This window comes from Phodopus roborovskii, unplaced genomic scaffold (assembly GCF_943737965.1).
Source record: "Phodopus roborovskii unplaced genomic scaffold, PHOROB, whole genome shotgun sequence".
In the NCBI taxonomy this organism is placed as follows: domain Eukaryota; kingdom Metazoa; phylum Chordata; class Mammalia; order Rodentia; family Cricetidae; genus Phodopus; species Phodopus roborovskii.
The window spans coordinates 1,725,955-1,749,700 of record NW_026126409.1 but is presented as its reverse complement, the minus strand read 5'-3'; the positions used below and the strand labels follow the sequence as shown (position 1 = coordinate 1,749,700).

General features: G+C 41.5%; 1 pseudogene; it reads right to left on the bottom strand.

Annotated features, from left to right (window-relative positions):
• Positions 1–5,000: 5,000 nt before the first annotated feature.
• On the bottom strand, positions 5,001–21,355 carry LOC127220189 (60S ribosomal protein L7-like; annotated as a pseudogene).
• Between the last annotated feature and the right edge of the window lie 2,391 nt (positions 21,356–23,746).

Below are 23,746 nucleotides of genomic sequence, written 5' to 3'. Positions count from 1 at the left end.
AAAGCAACCAGTGTTGACCTTGTGAATGGCCTAGATCTGGCTTTTTCTCCTATCTCTTGCTGGATTGTGGTTAAGCTCATGTTTAGTTAGAAATCCCTACACAAAATTCATCCACCATTGGTTAGTCTCTTTGGTTAAAGGTCTAGGGAGCAGGTTAAGAGTGATAATTTTTTTTTGGCAAAGCCATGCATTTTTGCTGTAGAGTCAGCTCTATTGAGAATAATGTGTTATTCACCTGAATCCGCACAATAGCTGACAGTTCTGCTCCAAGAATTCCTACCTTCACCTGGAAGAAGGAAGGGGATACAGCTTTGCCAGGAATGAAGGGGGAAATAAACTGTTTTTATTTTTGTAATTTATAAAATAATGTCAGCAGAACAAATACATACATCACAAAAATCTGTTTTAAAATCAGCCAACTGCTTTAGGTCATAGGAGTAAAAACAGCAAGAGGATTCTAGCCTGCAATCCATATAAGTGCACACTCGATACTTATGGTAGACTGCACAGATCTTCATCATCTTGGCTGTAGAGAAGCACAAACACCCCAGAAACACAGAAAGGCTTTCTCATGGTAGACAGAGTGAAGGGGAAAGCAAGGATAAAGACAGAGAGTTATTGGAAACTAAATTATTATTAAGTCCACATCATCAGTGTTGTGACTCTGGAAAAAGTCTATGTGGACTTTACAGGCAATGAAGAGCTCAGCTTTGTTTATAAACATGGTTAGGGCAGGCCAAGAGAGGGAGAGAAAACAACAGAGTGAAATGTCAGATGAAGAACACAGCCCTTCTGCTTCTGGATGTGAAGCAGAAACCATGTCTTAGCCAGGGTTTCTATTGCTGAAATGAAATACCATGACCAAAAGTAACCTGGGGAGAAAAGAATTATTTTGCTTATGGTTCTACATTACAGTTGACTGTCAAAGGAAACCAGGGCAGGAATTCAAACAGGGCAGGAACCTGGAGGCAAGAGCTGAATCAGAGGCTGTGGAGGAATACTGTTCACTGGCTTAATCCTCATGGCTTGCTCCACCTGCATTTTTTACGGAACTCAGGACCACCAGCCCAGGGGAAGTACTGCCTAAAATGGGTTGGTCTCTCCTACATCAGTCACTACTTAAGAATGCCTTACAGGCTGGCCCACAGCCTGATTTTATGAAGGCATTTTCTCACTTGAGGCTCCCTCCTCTTTAATGACTCTATTTTGTGTCACAGTTGACACAAAATTAGCCATCAGATCCTGTAAAGGGGTTAGAGGATGGGCAGCCGATGCTCTTCCCACAGCTGCACAGAAACAGAACATCTGGATGAGCACTGTGCTCCAGAGCAGTTTTTAGAACTAGAAGGGGGGGGGGTAGTAGGCAAAGGCAGGAAAAGGAGACTCACTGGGGCTTCATCTGGGTCCAGCCAGCCCAGGAAAATAACCAGTGCTCCAGCTCCACAAATGGGGCATGATGGAGTTTTAACTCAGTGATGACCTCATAGTAATAATAATTACCTCTATGAAGAGCTCCATGAGGTGTGGTCACCAATGGGACCTCCTGTTTCTGAGTCTTTGTTTCTTTCTCTGTATAATGAGGGAGGGTGGCTGGAAACTTGTCTGAGGATGTCAAAGGACAGAAAGGGAAAATGAGATTTTCTAATGGTCTCAGTGAAAACATTTCTCTGGGGCTAGAGAAATGGCTGAACAGTTGAGTGTACCTTCTGCTCAATCATGAGCACCAGAGCTGTGGCCCCAGCACTCACCTAACAAGCTGGGGACTAATGAATGACTTTGACTTCCAACTCCGAGGTGCATGGAGACAAGGCTGGTTTCCAGCCTAGCTGAGAAAAACTTGAAGGTCAGGTTCATGGAGAGTCCTTGCTGTACAAAACAACAACAAAAGGAACAAAAGGAAAGGACATGGCTGCTCCTAAGTATGGTGAAGAAGACAAAAGGGAGAGGCCAGAAAAATGGACATGACCCTCAGCAATGTGAGGGGATAGTAGGGAAGGTAGCCTGGAGAAGAGCTTCTGACTTAGAGGGGCAGCCTGGGCCGAGAGACTGCCCAAAAAAGTAAATGAAAATTACCAGGTAACCAAAATATTGGGATTATATAGGGAAGGACCTCTGGGGGGGGGAGGGCAATGCAGCCATTGGGCTGCAGAGGGTGGGGCAGAAGCCCAGCCATACTCTGTAACAAGTAGGGATTCTATGAGAGTACCCAGGTTGGAAACCCCTCAACTAACAGATGATGGGTAAGCCAAGGTCTCTGCAAGGGATCATCTGGAGTTTCTTTGGACCTATTTGGCCACCAAGGCATGGCCTTACGATGTCTATCCTAATTTACTACTATACCTAATTTATGATACAATTTTTCAGAGAGCAGAAAACTAGAAGTTGAAACCTTGGTCATTCTACTATATACACATCAGAATGGTCAAAACCAAAAGATAGAAAACCAAAACTAAGAAAGAAAACACCACCTGAGAAAACTATCTGGTATTATCTCAAACAGTGTAGAGATTGTACTCCTATGTCTGCTTTAAGTGGATTCCATTAAAAACACATATAAGCTTTTTCTTCACCAAAATATGTATGAGGGACTGGAGAAATGGCTCAGTGGGTAGAACATAATCATTAAGTATGAGTTTAGTCACAGAGTCAATGCACAAATGATCCTGAAGCACACACACAGGAAGGTAGGGTGGGAGGGAGGCAGGAAGGGAAAGAAGGAGGGAGGAAGGAGGGTAAGAAGCAGAAGCAGCAGCAGGAGGGTAGGAAGAGGAGGAGGAGGTATGCATGCAGTATTATGGTAGCACTGTATAAGCTCACACTGGAAACATTCATGTCACCTTGAGTAAATGCACTGAGCTGCACTTCCACAAAGGGCTGTTATTACACATAGCAGAAATAATGAACAGGCTGTGCTACATAACATCATGGCAACGAGCACCAGAGTAGGATGTGAATAATTTTGTGTGGTCATGTTATAGAGGAGCAGATTCGGATTCCATAGTATAGTATAGTATAGTATAGTATAGTATAGTAGTATAGTATAGTATAGTATAGTATAGTAGTATAGTATAGTATAGTATAGTAGTATAGTATAGTATAGTATAGTATAGTATAGTAGTATAGTATAGTATAGTATAGTATAGTATAGTATAGACCAAACTGTTATCGCCTTTGAAGGTGAGGGAACAGAGGACAGAAGCACACTCAGGGTGAGGAAAGGGTTTGGGGGCTACTGCTGCCTCTGGCCCTCCTTTCTGCTTCAGTGCATCTTGCCTGAGTGTGTTCAGTTCCTCAGAACTTAGAGAACTACACACATATAGAACAACACACTCATGGAGATACACGCTTACTGAGCCACACACTCACTACATACTTAGGGGGTGTGCACCTTTGGTATAGACATTATCTCCATATGAAGTGAGTTCGAGGCATGTTGACATCATCCTGCTTATACTCCTACTTAAGAAGGGGGAAGACAAAGTCTGTAACTAGTGGCCAACACAGCATTTGGGACACTAAGTACACGCTTAGATGGAAGGTGGCTGAGAAAATTGGAGGTCCTCCCCTACTGAAGAGTGTGGGTTGCACTGTGTTGGCAAGATCGTGGATATTCTTAAATTACACTGGACTCTTCTTATTGGCTGTCAGATGTCCCCCCAGGATTGGAATTTCCCCAGGAATCTCTCACAGGCAGAAGGTAAAGAGTGGAGGCTGAAGCCAGCTGGAGGAGGAGCTTACCTTGGGAGATTTCACATGGTTCTGACAACCTGCCCAACCACCTTGCAGGAAAGACTGTAGGAAAGACAGAGATGACAGGAGGAGGGTACCTCGACTGGTTAAGCTACCCTTGCTGCCAGTTTAAAGCTGGTCCCCAATGTTAAGGTCCCAAGGATGCACTGTGAGGGGCTTCACTGGGCCCATTTGCTCCTTTTCCAATATGGCCACATCGACTAAATCTCCTCTGCCTGCTTTTTGCTGTTCCTGCTCTTGGTCGTTGGTCTGTTGATGATTGATAGCTGAGACTAGCTAGCTCTTTAGGGTTAGCAGGGTTCAGACTTTGCCTTCATGCTGTTAATTCATTTGAAAGTGGACAACAGACATTTGTGAATAAAGGAAAAAAATACTTCTTGGCTCCATGGCATCTGCAATCATTGATAGCTGCCTTCTCAGTCACTATCAGCTGTCTTTGATAGTCTACCACACATTCCCTTGTAGGGCAAAATAAGAGATGGCTCTGGGGGGCTGACAGCTCATTCACCTTCAGGGAATAAGGCTGAGGCTGGACACATAGCCAAGTGTGGTTCTAGAAAAATTCTAAGCTGTGAAGAGGACTCTAAACCTAGTTAAAAAGGAAACTGGGGGTAATCTAAAGACTTGAGTTGGGGATGCTAAGATGGAATCCATAAATCAGCTCATACTCTGAGCTGAAGGTTCCCTGCAAACACAGAGAACCATCCACAGGTTTACCCGCTGCCACGTTGTTCAAAAGGCACCAAACATACATTAGGGTTTCTAGATTTCTAAAAATGTCTACAAACACCCCAGTTCATGGCTTCAAACTGTAATACAAAGGTTCTAAAACTGGTAGAGAAATCGTGTTTCAAAAATGCCATATTATTTAAAAAGGAAAAAAAAAAGGAGCTTTTTTAAACCAACCTACAAAATGAGGCTTTGAAATAAACTTTTGGAGGCTTGATAAGACTAGAAAAGGAGGCCAGAGTCCTTCAAGCTGAGGTCAAAAGGAAACTGGGACAGAGCTCTAAGCCATAGACGGGAACTTTGTGCATGTATGCTTGCATGAGATGTGTCAGGCAGGAATTTTAGACACTATTTGCAAATGTGTTGTTCACAGAAACCATACTCCTTTGGAAACATGATTAGCTAAACACATACACACACACACACACACACACACACACACACACACACACACACACACAGAGAGAGAGAGAGAGAGAGAGAGAGAGAGAGAGTTGTTTTTGTTGTTGTTGTTGTTGTTTTGTTTTGCCAAGCTGTGACTGTTTATTAACTGACCAGATTACAAAAATACCACAGGCAGCACCTTAGTTCATCCGTCTAATAAGCCTGTTTATCTGGTCTTCCCTGTTGCCAGCATCGCCACTTTCCACAAAGTGAGTGGTCTTTTTCTTCAACCCACCCTGTGAAGACAGTTTGAAAGGCCACAGGAAGTTGTTGGCTTCCTTGAAGCATTTTCACACTGTGTAGATCTCATGGATCAGATCTTCCATGCAGATAATGCCGTATTTACCAAGAGATCAAGCAATCAAGGAATTGTCCTTCAAGGCAATTCTCTTACTGATTTTGCCATATCCACGCTTGTAGATGAGCTTGTTGACTTCAGGTTGGGATACCCCCATGCAATGTATGGTTTCACGAGCCTCAGCATGTTAATTGAAGCCTTGTTGAGCTTAACAAAGGTGCCATTGAAGATCTGACCAAGACGGAGCAGTTGCAACACCTTGCAGACCTTTGGGCTTACACCATTGATACCTCGGATTCGGATAACGAATGCCAGCTTGGATTCTGCAGGCACGTAGAAGTTTCCAGCTTTCCTTGCCATCCTAGCCATGCAAATCTCTCTCTGTTCATCTGCCTATATTCCTTGTGATAATGCTTTGCCTTTTCATAGATGAGCTTCCACCCGTGCCTTCCAGAGTGTCTTCAATGCAAACTTTTTCCGAAAGTACTTCACCTTCAGCTCTGTGAAATTCCTTGGAAGGCACAGCAGTAACCTTCTTTTTCTTCTCTGGTGCATCCTCCATAGCTCCTTCCAGTCAGGGGCAGAGAGAGAGAGAGGAGAGGGAGAGAGAGAGAGAGAGAGAGAGAGAGAGAGAGAGGATGATGATGAGAGTTTTTATCATGCTTATCTTTGGTTTGAATTCAGATTTCAAGTATATATTTCTACAAGGTGATGGGGATGTCCTTCTGTATATAGGTTTCTCTTATTGGTTGATGAATAAAACATCGATTGGCCAGTAGGCAGGCAGGAAGTATAGGCAGAGGTTACCAGATAAGGAGGATTCTGGGGAGAGAAAGGAGATAGAAGCTGCCAAGGAGATTCCATGCTGCTGAAGGAGTAACATACCCAATTATGGGTAAGCCACAGCCTTGTGGCAAAACATAGTTTAATAGAAATGGGTTAACAATTAAGAGAGAGCTAGCCAGTAAGAAGCCTGAGCCATTGGGCAAACAATTTATAATTAATAGAAGTATCTATGTGTTCATTTGGGGCTAGACAGTGGTAGGACCAGGCGGGGAAAAAACTCTGGCTACAGCAAGGTCCTGTGGTATATTAAAAGTAAGATAAAATTTATTTTGGCAAAGTCTAAAGTGGTTTAGGAGCTGTGACTTCAACAATCCCAGTTTTAGCTGTAAAATGACCACATTTCCTTGTAGTGACTTCCTTTCTAATGATTTCTTCACCAAAAATGAGCTCATCTGGCAAGATGGCTCAGTGGGTAAAGGCTTTAGCTAAGCAAGCCCTGATCCCCAGCATCCATGTAAAAGTAGAAGAAGAGAACCAATTCCTTATTTATACACACACACACACACACACACACACACACACACACACACACACACACACACAAACCCACCAGGAAGTAGAAATGTCAAGAATAGTTCTTGTTCAAAAGTAGGAAACTGGACTAGAATCCTCTAATAACTGCCCCTTATATGGTATATGACATTACAGGAGCAATAGCATAAAAACCAGCATTGATCCTATGAATATGTTACATCTTGCAAAGTCTGTAACTGAGACAATGATACTAAGGGCAGACAGAAAAAGAAGTGGAAAGAGAATGGCAGAGCATGTGTTTATTCCAATCCCATCTTGAAAGAGGGACACACTGAATTACTAAATAGAAGCTAACATTACAGATGACACACTGTAGAGTGATCCCCAGGGTGGAAGGGCAGATGGTAACAATGGGGGTGGGGGGTGGGCATTCACACTAGAGAACGATCAGGAAGAAAAAGGGAAAGGCAAAGTAGGAGAAAGAAACATCTCAGTTTGAAAAGCGACTCTCGTGACATATCAAAGGGCACAGCAACCATATGCTGGCAGCCCAGGCAGAGTGAGAGGCGGAGCCACTGTTGCAGCCCTCTGTCTGGGACCCACCAGGCATGTGTGCCCAGCACCACCCCATCTGCTTCTGTGATTAATTGCTTTTGAGGAAGGCTTTATTCCCAGTGGGAAAACATCAGAATATTAAAAAAAAAGATTTTTAGAAATGAAAAATATGACTGCTTGTCAAACTTGAATAGGGTTGAATAGGAAACTAAAACAGAGCTGGCATGTGTTACTCAGAAAGAATCTGCAAATAAAACTAAGATTTTTTCCCCCAGAGAATGCTTGGTGCATGAGAACGCTTTGATGAGATACCCACACTGTCAATCAGAACGACAACAGTACCTAAGGACTATCAGGCAGTTGGTGTGCACTGGAGTTCCCATCTTACCTTTTGATCCTGAAAGTAACACAGCACAGTCTTGCTCAAGAGACAGATGTGAATGGGGGACACAGACTTTCATCCTCAGAGGATAAACGTAGCTGCCTGAACCACAATCCATCCATTGCCACAGAAGCCTCTAAGAAACTCAATAAATTGATCCCAAGAGTCATGTCATTTCTTTCCTATGGGCAAAAGTAGTTCTAGAACTTTATTTGCATCTAACTAGGAAAAGGAATGATTGGACAAATCGAAAGATAGTTCTAGAGTCAATGTAAAAGCAAAGAATCGGAGGAAAAAAATAAAGATGAAAGAAAACTAATGCAAATGTGGCATATTCATTTGTTTTTAGAAGATTTATTTTTATTCCTGATTGTTCTTCTTGAATGTATATATGTCTCCCATGTGTGTTCTGGTGCTCTAGAAAGGAGTTCCAGATCTCCTGGTTTGAGCTGCCATGTGGGTACTGGACACTGAACTAGGGTCCTCTGCAAGAGCAATAAGTGCTCTTAACCTCTGATCCATCTCTCTAGCCCCACAAAGCATGCTATTTTTCTCTTAAGATTACAATATATAATTGTGAGTAACATTTTCCCTTCCCCTTAACCCTCCCATATGCCCCTTCCTGCTAGCCTTCCAACTCATGACTTCTTTTTTCACTAATTGCTATTGCATGACTACTTATAAAATTACATGCACACACTTATTTCTGAATATAACCCATTCAGTCCATATAAAGTTCCTTGTATATTTGTTTTCAGGGATGAGCATTTGACTCGGGACAAGAAACTTGTGAGCTCTTCCTTGGGAGGTCCATCTCTTCTGTTCTTGGCTTTTCTTGGTTGCCTAGTAGTTCCTTGTGTATGGTTGAGGCCCATCTGAGTTATCCTGTACATTGGTGTTGTCTTTGTTCAGCTTATGTTTGGGCAGTGTTGGTGAGACCTTATGGGCACAGCTTATTCCATTCTAGAAGACACACCCTCACAGATAACCCCCTGAAAGTGTACAGTATGTGTCTCTTGGACAATTAAGTAGGCCAAAGAATGGTCACCCCTAAGAAACCCAGGTCCTAATCCTTAAGTGTTACCTACTATGGCTAAAGTCACTGCAATCAACTAAAAGTCTTGGTACAGTAGGACTACCCTGGTTTAAGGAGTCCTGCCCTGGTTGAAGAAATCTGAACAATTATCTGAGGCCCAGTGACATACAGGTGTGGCTAAAGGGTGGATGGCAGGGAAGGGCCTGATACTACGGAGAAGGCAATATGTCAGTCTTATGAAAACATCACTTTCAGGAGGGAGGCTGTGACTTCCCAACAGGAGACTGGGTTGCAAAGAGAAAGGAAGGAACAGATGGCAAGAACTAAGGGTCCTAGAAACACAAAAGGAAGCCACACATTTGCTTAACACCAGCCTCCACACTGAGTATTTACTAAAGAAAGTGTGCCTGCCACACCAAGAGGAGAAGGAGCATGAATAAAGGAAAGCTGAAAGCCAAGTAAGCTCCCTCCTGTCTCTAAAACATCAGCTCATTGCTATTGGTCTAGGAAGATAACACAATGCATTGCAGAAAACAGAACACAAGAGTTGGCGTACACCGTGGGTTGTCTGGGGATGGGCCTTGAGGTGGCTGGCCTGGCCGCAGTTCCACCTTAAGCTCTATGGGTTCAGAATGTGGACATAATGCCAACAGCTGCCTTGTCCTGCCAATGCTGCAGCCAGGAGCTGTTCTTCATGCCTACCTTCTTCACCACGACGGACTGCCCACTCTCAAACCATGAACCAAAATAAATGTCCTTTTAGTTGCTTTTTGTCAGAAATATGGTCCTTGTGATGAGGTAAGTAACTGAAGTTCATAGTAAGCTACAGTGAGAAGGAAGCACGTACGAATTTAATAACAAAATTCTAAACTCTCCTTTCCAAAACAGCATGGGACACTTGCCTCTCAACATCATACACCAGAACTATTCATGAACGAACTCATGAAGGGCATCTCAAGAGGTTCCTGCATCAGAAGACAGTGAGACAAAACTGGTCCCAAACCAGGAAAGATATAGAAAACAGACTCACATATGAAGGACACAAGAGAAAACAATTGTATAATATAAGTGATATTTACAGGAAGAAAAATATAGTCAGAACAGTGTGAACAGATTGAAGGACAGAGTGACCAGAGACTGAGGTAGCCACAGACACAGCAAAAATTACTAGCATACAAACCAAAAATTCCAAAAGCGGGCATGGGAAAGAACTGTACTGTTATTTCAAACTGTAGCTCAAGTGAACATTTATAAATATTCATTTTAATTATTAATTGTGTGTATGTGTGTCTGTGTGGACATAGGTGCACAGTGAAAATATCCACAGAAACCAGAGGTGTTGAATTCCCTGGAGCTGAGTTACAGGTGACTGTGAGTTCTAAGGAACTCTGGACCTTAGGAAGAGCAGTGCACACTGAGCCTCTGAGCCATTACTGCAGCCCTTCTAACAACGTGGGAATAAAAGGATCGATAAATGTTTTGAAAGGAGCTGTGTACATGGACACACTGACCCCAAAAAGCCAACCATAAGACACATTTCAGTAAATAGTCAGGTTTCCAGGACAATGGGAAAATAATTCCTTAACTCCAAGCTTAAACCTGGCTATGAGAGTAGATAAATTCACCTCGAGGCTTCTCAATTCAAGAAAATGCGAGTTGCCTGGTGGTAGTGGCACATGCCTTAATCTCAGCACTCAGAAGGCAGAGGCAGGTGGATCTCTGTGAGTTCAAGCCCAGCCTGGTCTACAGAGTAGGTTCTGGGACAGTCTCCAAAGCAACACAGAGAAACCCTGTCTCAAAAAAAAAAAAAAAATGTGTCAAGAATTTTATATTCAAACTATTGTTCAGATGTCAAAGGTGTAGAAATGGCTTCAAAATGCAGGTACTCCATATATATAACATGTTACGTATGCCATAAGATATATAACATAGTCCCTTCATCACAAGTTTAATCTAGACAAGTAACAATGAGAAAAAAAAATGACAGAAAAAAATCTTGGTAAGCACCAAATGTAGTTAATTATGTTTAAAGACTAAGGTGAGTATGAAAAGGTGTGTAAAGTTGATTCAGCTGCTGATTTTCTTGTAGAGGACCCAGATTCAGTTCCTAGCATCCATGCTGGGAGGCTCACACATGCCCATAACTCCAGGTTTGGGGGAAACAACTTCCCTCTTGTGGTCTCTCCGGGCAGTCCATGCATGCAGTGAACATACGAGCAAGCAAGCATACACTTATACACATAAATAAAAGTGAGGAAAAGTTTAAGAAAAATCCAGAATAACAAGTGTGAGGACGAAGATAGAGAATTTAAAACAAATGCAATACAATAAAAAATTTAAAAATATGAAGGAGAGAAATCACAAAACCGCAAACAGTTTCATCATTGCTAAGTGAGGAATAATGAGAAAGCTGAACAAACAAATACCAAAACAATCATCCATGGAGTAAAGAAGACACCTACAAAAGTGGGAGAATGTTTACCTTTATCGAATTATATTATTTATTTTTAAGATGTTTGTGTGTGTCACACAGGTGCAGCAACCCTAGAGACCAGAAGAAGGCATCAGATCCCCGGAGCTGGAGTTAGGGGCAGTTGTGAGCTACTGGCCCAGGTGGTGGGAAGAGGAGGGAGTGTCCAAATCATTGAGATGTCTGTCAGCCCCAAGCATTTTTCATGTACCTATATTTTGTTTTACAAACCATGTATCTGGTATAGGTTTAATATTCAGAATATACAAAGAATTCAGACATCACAACAGAAAACGAGCAGAAGTTTCTCCAAAGAGAGCCAAAAATGTCCAACAGGCACCTGAGTAGATTCTCAATGCCATCATTCCTTAAAGGAAAGGAAAAAAATCAAGAAAGTTAATCACAGGCATTATAATGGCTACAATTAAAAACAGACAAAAATACCGTGTTACCCTGGAGGTGGAGAAATCTCAGGAGAGCTAGCAGCTGGACTGCCTTCATTGTTTACTGAGTAGAGTAGTAACTCCAGTAACCTAGGGAAGGCTGCCCAGCAAAGGGGCGGTGCTTCTCTTACAGCAAGGTAGCCATGGGGTGGCAGAGGGCATTGAAGAGGTAGATGCTTCTGGCTGGAATTGTGGGGTGGGGCAAGGAATCGCTGGGGTAGGCTTGGGTCTGTCCTTCAATTGTATCAGGGAACCTTCTGTCTATCTCAATAGCACTGTCATTATACAATGGTGATGGTTTAGCCTCCCTTCATCAAGGAGACCTTTAGCTCCTGACAGCATGAAGGGGAGCAGCCAGCTCCATGGTAGGAAACACCCAGACGCTCTTCATGAGCACAGGGGCTTCTGTAGCCATTTGGTGCTCACAGGGCTGGAATTCAGAGTTCATGGGCATCAGTGCTACACCAAGGCTTTGAAAGGCATAAGTGTTTAGTTCCATACCCTGAATTCTGGATGCAAAAATAGAATCATCATTGCATTTCTAGTGATCCTTAGTGGTTAGGGCTGCCGATACTGTTCCAGGTACAGTACAGGGAATCAACTAAAAAGATGGCAGATGGTCGTGATGCATGAGATGACCTGTGATCTTATGACAGTGCTGACACTGTCCAACTCACAGGGTCTGGGAAGGGGCCTAAGATCCTGCTTTTTCCACAAGTGTTAGGAAATGTGACCAAAAGACATTGTGCCAGGCTCCATGAATGTGCTTCTGAAGCCCAGACACACTGTAGAATCACACAGGGAGGAAGGTAAAATATTTACACTCCCTGGGCCCTCTCTAGAGCTAGCAAATCTATCAGGATTCCTTAAGAGAGCCCAGGAATTAGCGCTCAGTGTGTTTCCAGTATAGAGCAAAAGGGCTGATTCATGCCATTTCTCTATCCCTTTATCATATTTCAAGCTGTGTATGTGCGTGTCTCTGTGTGTATATATGTGTGTGTATGTATATGTATGTGTGCAAGAAAGAGAATGAGAGACAGGCAGATATACATGCACACATACACACACACACACACACACACAGAGAGAGAGAGAGACTCAGAGAGAGAGAGACAGAGAGACAGAGGGAGAGAGAGAATGTGTGTTTGTCTGGGCATGCCCCATGGCAGCCTGTGTGTAAAAGATATATTTTCTATACTTTTCTATTGCTGTGGAAAGACACCATATAAAGCAATGTATATAAGAGTCTTTTTGGGGGGGTTAGTTCATGACTACCATGGTAGGGAGCATGGCAGCAGGCAGGCACAGCACTGTAGAAGTAGCCCAGAGCTAACATATTGAGGCAACAAGTAGAAGGCAGAAAGGGAGAGCTAACTGGGAATGGCATTGCCTTAGAAAGCCTAAAGCCTGCCCTCAGCGATCCCCGCTCTCACTGAGGACACAACTCTCATTCCTTCCCAAACAGTTCCCCAAATGGGGACAAAACATTCAAACATATGATTCTGCAAGCACCATTTTCATTTGTACAGGTGGTAGCCATTTCTCCCCTTCCACCTCGATCAACAGTCTGCTTCACTGTGTTCTCTGGGCTAGCTGGTTTAGGACCTCCTGGGGCTTTTCCTATTGCCTACTTTCTTGCCAAAGAAGCACAGAATTGTAGACACATCCAGATTCATACAGGTTCTGGGGCTCTGAACTCAAATCCTCACATTTTCCTGGCAAGCATTTTATCCATCACACCATCTTCCCAGCCCCACAGATGAATTTGCTGCAAATGCATTTACTGCTTTTCCCATCTTAGATTTAAAAGGCAAGGCCTCTGCAGAGTTTTGGCCTCTGCAGTTCCAAACAGAAACACACAGCTTTAATCCCAGCACTCAGGAGGCAGAGGCAGATGAATCTGTAGGTTTGAGGCCAGCCTGGACTACAGAGCAGGTTCAGGCCAGCTAGGGCTACAAACAGAGACTCTATCTCAACAAAACATCACAACAGCAAAAAAAGAAAAGGAGAAAGAAAGACAGAAAGGAAGGAAACAACTAAAGAAACAAGCAACAATAAAAAGCACCCAACCAAGCAAATAAGCAAAAGCAAGCAAAAGAGCTGAGGTGTCACTGTAGAACATCTGACACTGAGGTGTGTGCAGAGACCACACGTGCTCCAGAGCCAAGCATGCGTGTGCTCCACAAGTTCTTTAATCCATCTTTATGCAAAGATCCAGGACTCACCTGATGCTTCCTCCCTCCTCCTCATTCCCTCTTGGGTGATGCCTGGAGCCACTGGGAATTCTCCATCACCCTGTGCCTTGTGCTTGGCCTTACATACTGTAAAAATTTCCCCTTCTTCCTTGTGTCCTTGCTATGTTCCTTCACTTTGTTAAGTGACTGTTTCTGTTTCCTTCACCAATAAGATGTGTTTCAACAGTTTTTTAGATATAACAAATCATAATAAAGAAATTTGTTTAAAAATTCTTTCCCATGAATGTAGTTTTTCTATTTTTCAAGGATGAACATACATGAATGATGAGATGATGGACCTCAGAAGAGAGCCACTTCCATTGATCTAAACCAGTATAACTGCCGTTTCGTTTGTTTTATTGAACACAGATATTTTTGGCTAATTTAATATATCCTGATTACAGTTTCCTCTCCCTCTCCTCCTCTCAGCTATTTCCAACCTCCTCTCCCATTCAGATCCACTCCCTTTCTGTATCGCATTAGAAGACAAACAGGCTTTTCAAGGATAATAATAAAATACAAGAAAAACAAAAACAAAAACAAAACAACCCTAACACAACAGAATTGGACAAAACAAACAGAAGGAAAAGAACCCATAAGAAGATGCAAGTATCAGAGAGCCACTCAATTGCACACTCAGAAATCCCATAAAAACACTAACCTGGAAGCCATAATATACACACAAAGTACCTGGAGTAGATCCATCCAGGCCCTGTGCATGCTGCCTTGGTGCCTGTGAGCTCATATGAGTATCAATCATGTTGATTCAGAGGCCTTTTTTCCTTCATGTCCTCCATCCTTCTGGCTCTTACACTCATCTGTATTCCTGCCTTCTTTTCTTCAAGGTTCCTAGAGCCCCAAGGAGAGGGATTTGATGGAGATAGCCCATTTAGGGCTGAGTGTTCCAAAGTCTCTAACTCTACTTAATGTCTGGCTATGGGTATCTGTATTTGTTCCCATCTGCTGCAGAAGGAAGCTTCTCTGATTATGGCTGAGCAAGGCACTGGTGTCATTAGGAATTATTTTATTGCTATGTTCATTATTGTTAGTATTATAACAATGATATTTGGGTTTACCCTAGGTCTCTGGGTTATGCAGGGCTAAGTTCTTTATCACTCAAGCAGTGTATGGGTTCTTTCTCATAGATATTGGTTGGTTACTACCACTAGCTTTGTACCACAATTGCATCAACATACCTTTCAGGAAGGACACCATTGTAGATCAGAGGGTTTGTGGCTGGGTTGGTGTTTACATTTCTTCTTTGGTAGCCTGCAGAGTTTCTTCAGGTACCAAAAATGCTAACATGAGGGGCGATGGCTCTATATAAGCACCACTGCTCCATGTTCAATGAGTTGTGTAGGTGTTGTCTTCAGCAATGGGGCCTTGACCTCTATTTGAAATTGCCTTCATATATGTATATTTTAGAAAGCTTCTACTGTTTTAGATTTCTATACTACTACTCCAGTGGGTCTTAAATTTAGCTGTCTCTCCCTATATTCCATCCCTTATCCTTATCTTCCATCCATTTCTCTACTTGATCCTCTTGTTATAATGCTTCATACTCATCCACCCATAACAATCTTCTATTTCCCATTCCTAGGGTATCTATCTGTGCCTCCCTCTCCAGTATTCTATACTATATTCTGTTTTGCAGATTGTAGCTTGGTTATCATTGAATTAACAGCTAATATCCACATACAAGTGAATACATACCACATTTGTCTTTCTGTGTTAGGGATACCTTGTAACAGGTCTCCAGACCTTAGCATAACTGGCTCCATGTTAGAAGTTTCATTCAGGCCATAAAATTCATCATATAGAAAATACTACCTACCAAAACAATGAACAAAAACCAAATCCATCAAACAGTTCAACAAATGCAACACATCTTTGCATCGTTAAACAAATGTTCCACCGCATAAACAAATGCAACATCTTTAATATTCTACAACAGTCCAATAAATCTGGGTGTGCTGTCTTCATTTCTTTCGATTTTGGAAAGTGTTTTTGTTCTTTTAAAATTTCTTTCTTAACTCATTTTAACTCAGTAGAGAGTTGTTCAGTTTCTAAGCAATAAGTTGGGGAGAGATCATTTGTAGGGGTGGTTCTGTGTGATTTACTGAAGGGAGCAGAAAGGGGGAAGAAGGCTACAGGTGGTCTGCTGTAGAACTAGGGGGAAGGGAGACTCAGGGGTTGGGTTTGAGGGAATGGAAGGAGATTAGAAAATCTTCAGTTAGCCTACCTGCTTCCCTGGCTGGAGTGGCCTGATGGTTACCAGCACATTCCAACACTTAAATCAGCCTTTTCACATTCTGTCATGGACTGTCTGTCCATCTCCCATTCACACCCGTCTGTTTTTCCTCATGGCATTGTTCACAGCTCTTGATGTTTAGTATATATGTATACACACACACACACACACACACACACACACACACACAGAGTCATGTCAATGTTAAAGTTTGTAGACAATTTACCCCATTTTGTCTTGCTGGTGTCAACAGCGCATCTGACTCAACTCCTCCTCTTTAGAGAGGAAACACAGAAATGATGCCCAGATGTATTTGGTGGCAGCATCATTGGGCTTCTATTTTGTTTTCTGCAACTTTCTGCACTGTGGAGTCACTATCCTATGCTACTCAAAATTCTAGCTTGCCTTTGTGCATATGTTTTTAAGTCTCTTCCAGCTCTTGCCACATCACATTGTTAATCTGATGAGATCTTTTTGAATCCCGATTCTGTCACTTAGTCTAATCATTATGTCCTAGCTTTATGACATACCCATTTGTCATAAACTTGCCTCTGTAGCTTATGCCAAGTTATTAATTAAAATGGTGAACAGATGGGGCCAAAGGCAAGCTTTGCGGCAGGACACTGGCGATGCCTCTCCAAGTTGTTGGGCATCCTTTAATTAGTGCTATTTAGTAGCTGCACACCCACCAACAGTATGAGTGTGTGGATTGTATTTCTCCCTTTACCAAGACAGATCTCATTAAAGACCATGCCAACTCACTTAAAGTCCCAATGTTTTATTTACTGCACATGTCTAATCTACCAGCTTTACAGAATACAAAATCGAGTCTAATATAATTCCTTCTTGGAAGCCTGTTCTGATTTCAAATAATTGCTGCTTGTTTTCTATCTAAAGATATGCCCAGAGCGAGATATGCCCAGACCAAATTTACTGGTCTATAGCACAGAATAGTTTTCTTGATGCATGGCTTCATATATGTGTGTGTACATCTGATTTTCTGTTAGTACACACATATGTGGGTGCACATGGAGATGAGTGACTGATTACCTTTAGCGTTATCTTCAGGAACACTGTCAACTTCCCTGACATGGTGTTTTTTACTTGCTTGGAGCACAGTGATTAGTTTACACAGGCTGTCAAGTGAGCTGGAGGCATCTTCCTGTTTCTTCCTTTGAAATGCTGGCGTTACAGATACAGGCATATTTACATTAGTTACTTTCTGATGGCTGTGATAAAACACCTCAACAAAAAGCAAATTATGAATTTATTTTGGCTATGGTCCCATTGGATTAAGAGTCTTGGTGGGGCAGTGGTGGTACACGCCTTTAATCCCAGTACTTGGGAGGCATGGGCAGGTGGATCTCTGTGAGTTTGAGGCCAGACTGGTCTACTAAGCAAGTTCCAGGACAACCTCCAAAGCTATATAGAAACCTGCCTCAAAAAACCAAAAATAAATAAACAAACAAAGAAATAAAAGAGTCTATCAGAGCAGGGCAGTATGATGGCAACCCCAGTTGTGGTGGCAAGAACAGAAATTTCAGAGTTCATATCTTAACTGAAACACAAAGCAGTGAGAGCAAACTAGAAGCAGGGTGAGGCTATGTACTCTGGAAGCCTGTCTACACCCCTGCCGTGATGTTCTTCCTCCAATGAAGTTACATCTTTTAAACCTCCTGAAACTTCATCATAAACTAAGGGCCAAGTGCTCAAATGCCTAACCTATAGAGGACATTCCCCATTCAGATCACTCCATGTGATTATGAGGAACTGAACTCAGATCTCCATGTTTGTTAGTCAGCTTTACTGAATGACCTATCACCCAGACATATACTTCTATACATTTTTCTCTAACATATCTTCTTGTTAATCACTGTCAAGGAAAAAAATAAAATAAAGTAGCATTAGAACAAGAAACTAAGAGTTAGGAAGCCATGCTAATCAGATCACAGGAATTTTTGTGGGGATACCTTTGAACTGGATTTCAGACATGTCCATTCCTACATGTAAGGTGGCCTTCACTATATAGTCAACCCCTTCAATAATTCCTCATACTTCCTAGAGACTAAAACCAAGTCCTATACTTTGGTTAACAATACAATTTAACTTTGTCAGCATTGGGCTAAACATCCAAATTCCTTAGGTTTAAAGCTACAAATATGGCTGCCATCGCCATCTTATAAAACCGTGAAGCAAAATTCAAGGCTGCTTGAATCTGTATTTTTCTAGATTTCAGTCCCAATCAGATCCAAATACATACTGTTTTCTTTGTTCTTAAGCAGGTTTGGTTCTTGGTTGACAAATTTTTTCCATGTGATTTGAAAGTGATTCACCTATACTTGTTGGTGTCTCTTCCAATGTCATTTCAAAAAATGAATCTGGGAATATAACAGAGATTCTACTTGCTCCTCACAGTATCTTAATTAGACCTGGGTTTTAGTTTCCTCTTAGGAATGTTCTTAAAATGATCTCACGGTCCCTATGGTTTTCACAATATTAGTTGTGCAACACAGAAAATATGGTAAGCCACCCATAGCTGCCACAGACAGGCTACCAGGCAAAGAGACACATGCCTGAGTGTCACACTCCAAAAAAGGACTTGAAGCAGAAGTCATGAGGACAGAGAGGCTTGGTCCCTCCTCACTCCCCAGTTTTCGTTCTTGAGATGAACAACATAGAAGTCTTGACCTCTCAAAGATACTTTTGTTAACCTCATGCAACCAGTCCTGTTATTTCAGAAAATCCATACCTCCTACCCTTACATGGTTTACAATACTGAGAAGTTGAGGTGGGATGTAATTTTCTAAATCAACAGACCTCAATTATACAAGGCTTTCTTAAGGAGCACAAAGATGCATGCTACCCACATTAAAGCAATGCTATGGAGACAAGCATCAGCATATTCAGACAGATTAGCTACATTGTATACTAACTTTGATAAGACATCACTGGAAGAGAAAACAATTCTTGAATTTGCTTCAAGAAGTTCCTTTTTTTTCTCCCTTGCTGTCATCTTTAACATATGAAATGATGATGACATCAAGCTTCACAGACATTCATTATGGCTAGTTAGTGTCAACTATTGGAGTAGATACTATCTCATTCAAAGTCCAAGGTTAAATCTTTTCATCCTGGGGTTCTTCCATCTTGTATGTCTCTTAAAATCATCATTTTATTGTGATTTAGTTTATGTATGTATGTGCAGACACATGTGAAGGTCATGGCTTTTTACATGTTTTTTCTTTTTCCTCAAGTGCTTTCCACCTTATGTTTTGAAAAGGCTCACTCACTGAACCTGAGGTCCACCCATTTGACTAGACTGGCCATTTAGTTAACTCTGCAGATCTGTGCATCTCTTGCCTTCTCAAGTTGGTGTTACAAACGTGTGCTGCCATGCCTGACTGGGTGCATATACATGCAGATGTATGTGTTTTTGTTCATGCACAGATGTCAGAGGAAGATGTCAGTTATGCTGCCTGGCTTCCCTCCACCTCGTTTCTTTGAAACAGGGTCTCTCGCTGAGAACAGATGGAGGCTTGTAGCCAGCACCTCCCAGTGATCTTGTCTCAGCCCACCTTAGCACTGGGTTATGATCACATGTATGGCCATATCAAGCATGTTACATGAATACTAGGTCCTCAAGTAATCAAGGTCCTCACACACAGGAAATATTCTTACCCACTGAACCATGTCCCTAGTCCCTGTGCTTGTCTTTTTATGGAAGGGTACAGAGTGTAGTACTCCTTACTATGAAAAGTATTATCCAACTTGAATAAGTAAGCAAATAAAAACATTCTCCAAAAATTATTGAAATTTGTTGTATTTATTTCTTTCTAAAGTTTGTACATTTACATATACCGTATTATTATCCTTCATTATTTGCATGAATTCTATTACATAAAAACCATTTAAAATGCAATAAATTTTGTTGTTATAAAACAACAAAATACCCTCAACTTGTAAAAACACAGGAGAGTTCTATTCATGGCCATTTACACAATAGAGAAATGTACTGTATACATCACAGCTTCTATACAGTTGACACACTGTCTACAAGGTTTAGGTTTACTTTAATAACAGTGAAATAGGGTAATATTTATGTACAATTATTTCAATAAAAATAAAGCAATTGTAAAATGTAAACTTAATTTTCAAAATATTCTTTAAACACTTTAACAATATCCACATAAATTACTGTTCCATCCAAAAGACTACCACCATGAATGCCACAATTTTGAAATGGCATTTTTGAGTATGGTGTGTGATAAGGAACAGGTTTTCAGTACATGGTGTGGTACCACTAGCTTTCCCAGGTCTGCTAAAGCTGACAGTTTGGCCACTGAAAAGGGGAGGCTACTATTTTGTCACTAATTACTTTTACAATTGCAGGGGCATATGACACCAGGACTGTGGAGACACAGAAATGACTGGTGGAGAAAACCTTGAAGGTTATGCATTGCCAATCAGTTGGAGCCATGTAAATTGAAAGCAGTTAATAGGCTGCAAAAGCCCATCTCCTGTTTTATCTTAAGAGATACAAACTCCCATCCTATATGCATCCCACAGTAAACAGGGCTGACAACATGGGCTCTTCACTTGTATCCATTTCTGTTCCAGAAGTGAATTCCAAAAACTTGAGGTAGAAGAGGAAGCAGGGAGGCATGTTGGCCTTTGCTCAACAACTCTCATGTGAACAGAGCACTGTTGAGCTATTTCATGTTCCTTGACCTTTCCCACAGAAATGAAATAGTATCCATTTCTGGAAATCTGGGAGCAAAGGCAAAGATATCATCTGACACTGGGATATCAATGTGCCCATTTGTTTCTTGAAAAGACAAAGTGCAACCTTAGCTTCAAACTGAGGGTCTTTTCATCCTATGTGTTTTCTTCCATGACTGAGTCACTCTCAGAGCTGATATCTTGCCTGAACAGGGTCAAGCCACTGGGACAGCTGGATTCCTAATAGCCCCGGAAACCAGCATACACCTGCTGTTGAGCAGAAGCCCGAGTGGAGTAGAAGGCCAAGGAGAAGCTCCAGAGTGAGAAGATCACCCTGCTCTCCACTGCCCGAGGTAAGGGCTCAGAGCAGCACCTCAGACCTGCTTTGTGATCCTTCATGGAGCCTTGTGCCTAGGATTTGTAGGTGTGACCAAAGGCTTATGTAGACTGATGGGGAAAACACTAAGTGAAACTCCAAAGTTCTCTCCATCCACCAGTGCTTTCAGCAATTTACGTAAGTTACTTATTTGCTTATTACTACTAGTGAAAGTTGAACTCTCCCCTACAAAATAGAGTTGGGTTACTGTCTATATTCATCCTGAATATCCTGGACTATAGAGAAGTGTTGTTCAGCACACTCCTGTGCAAGCTCTTTCACCTGCAGCTCAGAAGCCAGGGCAGTCAGTCCACACGTGGAGCTCTGAAGGTAATATGGCTTCTCCATTCACTCCCCCCTCTTAAATGAATGGTCTTCAGAGTTGTGGAGAGTCACATGAATGCCTTCAAGTTGGTGGTCCACCAGGAAGGACATGGCATGTTTCCCCAGCCCCACTTCTCTATTGAAAATTTGATGCCTCTTAAAGTCAAACACCTGTCTTCCCTGGTTTATGGAACGCACCTGTGATACAGTTTACATCGCCTCCAACTCATCATCTCTTTAGAATACTCCGGCCCTCAATGTCTTAATGTCATACATTTGTATAACTTAAAACATTCTCTTTTTTTCTCCCTCTCTCCTCTCCTCTCTTCTCTCCCCCCCTCTGTTCATACACAGATAAGGTCCAAGGCATATCAATTTTCTCTTTAAACACCCAAGGGGACAGCTCATCAGAGAATATACTAGAAAATGATTTAACACAGACATGGCTACCCCAAGTGGAAAACAGCCAGCTCACCCATCCACCTCAATTTGGCCTAATCACTCATATTTCTAAAGCTTAAAAAGTATCTTAATGACATAAAATTCAATGTACATATATACTCTCTAAAGTGAATATTATCCATGTCAAATGGTTACTTGGCTTTGCAACTTCCATGGCTTTATAGTAAAATCCAAACATTTCAAGTATCTATGGCCTAAAATATACCTTTTTTCTACTACTCATTTTCTTTGTGATTTCTGAGTCACATGGCTGTTTTCTGCAAATCACAAGTAATTCTTAGGAGGAAATATTCTTGCAGGAGCCCTGCTGATCAGCCACAGAGCCAGCCCACCACAAATAAAGAACGAATTGGGAAATATATATTTGTAAAAAATAGTTTGAGACTGAAGTGTTAATAAAAACAAAACTCAACTGTAACTACCAACATGGGACTGCAGCCTGGAGCGGAGGGTGTCAGAGCCTACAGTGCCAATTCTCTGACATGAAGACATGAGGCAGCATGTTCAGACAAAACACACCGCAGCAGCCAGCCACTCCCTTGAGCATGTCCAGTTGCTGCTTTAAATATACTAAACATGCTGGTTAATAAAACTGTGGTCTCTAGTTATTATTTACACTCTATAATATAAGCAATAATGTCAAACAACTAAGGCCAGTGGCTCTTCTTTGGGGAGAGTCAGGAAAAGAGACTGAAGTAGAAAAATATTAAATAAAGTTTTAACTTGTTCCTAAAGTCCTTTTGCCTGTGATACTAACTGTTAATTTGTGCAATTGTGAACCTGGAATACAGTACCCAATCTTGGGATGCCCTGGTAGACTTTCAGGATAGTCTGTGATATTCCTTTATAACAAAGCGGATAAGGATGTGGCACCAGGAGAGAGACTGCGCTATTCTAAAGTATACACCGGTACAAAAGACACACTGGGGACATATTTAAGTTCTTCAGAAAGCTACGTAGTGTTCTGGACTAATTACAACAATAAAGAACGTGAGCTCAAAAGCATCACATTTTGTAATAAGCCCAAAGTTGTCAGCTCAACTTTATGTTGAAGTGCTCTTAATACTAAAGTTGTTAAGACTGCACAGGCTGGCTTTCCCCCCATTTCTGTATTTCCCAAAGTATAATGACTTCTCACTGTATTGCACACTGTACACCTCAATAGATTCACAAATTTAGTTCAAAGTCATTTTTGCCCTGGTAATTCAAACCTTAAAGATGGAATTTCCTATTGTAAAGTCTTATGAAAAAATTTAATCAAAATATCATTTGAATTTAAGTTTAATAAAACAATACCACTATATGAACTCTCAACAACAACTGTACTATATAATCATTCCTATGAGGTTTTTAAATGTTCTTTTCATATTATACTGGTTTTTAAAGACAAAAATAATTTCAACATACATATACCATATACTGATACACAATCTGTACATTGATGCACATACATACATACATACAATTATAAATACCCACAAATACAACATTAGCGGGTGACAGAAAGCATTTCTGTTGACATGTGACGTACTATCTATACAAATATTCCCTAAATACTTCAATACAACAGATACACATATAAATTAGGAAGGATGTGCCCACAAGACCTAAGGAAACCTACTGTATGTACAAGTAACTTGCTGTCTTCCTTGCTCTTGCATACAATCAGCAAACTGCCATTCAGATTCAAGTATTTACTAACATTTTTTCCACAAGCAATGAGCTGACTGTTTGGAGATACCCACTCCACAGATGCAGAATGAGAATGACATTGGATGTCAGTCCTGATAAGTGTGAAGGATGGAAAGGGAATCTGAAAGGATACACAGTGACAAAGTACCTCTGTAATACCTCAGGGATTGTTTTATGTGGACTGATGAAGCCCTCTGGATGGCATGATGATGGCAGATGTCAAAAGTGAGTGGGAAGATTTCTGCTGCTTTAGAGGTTCAC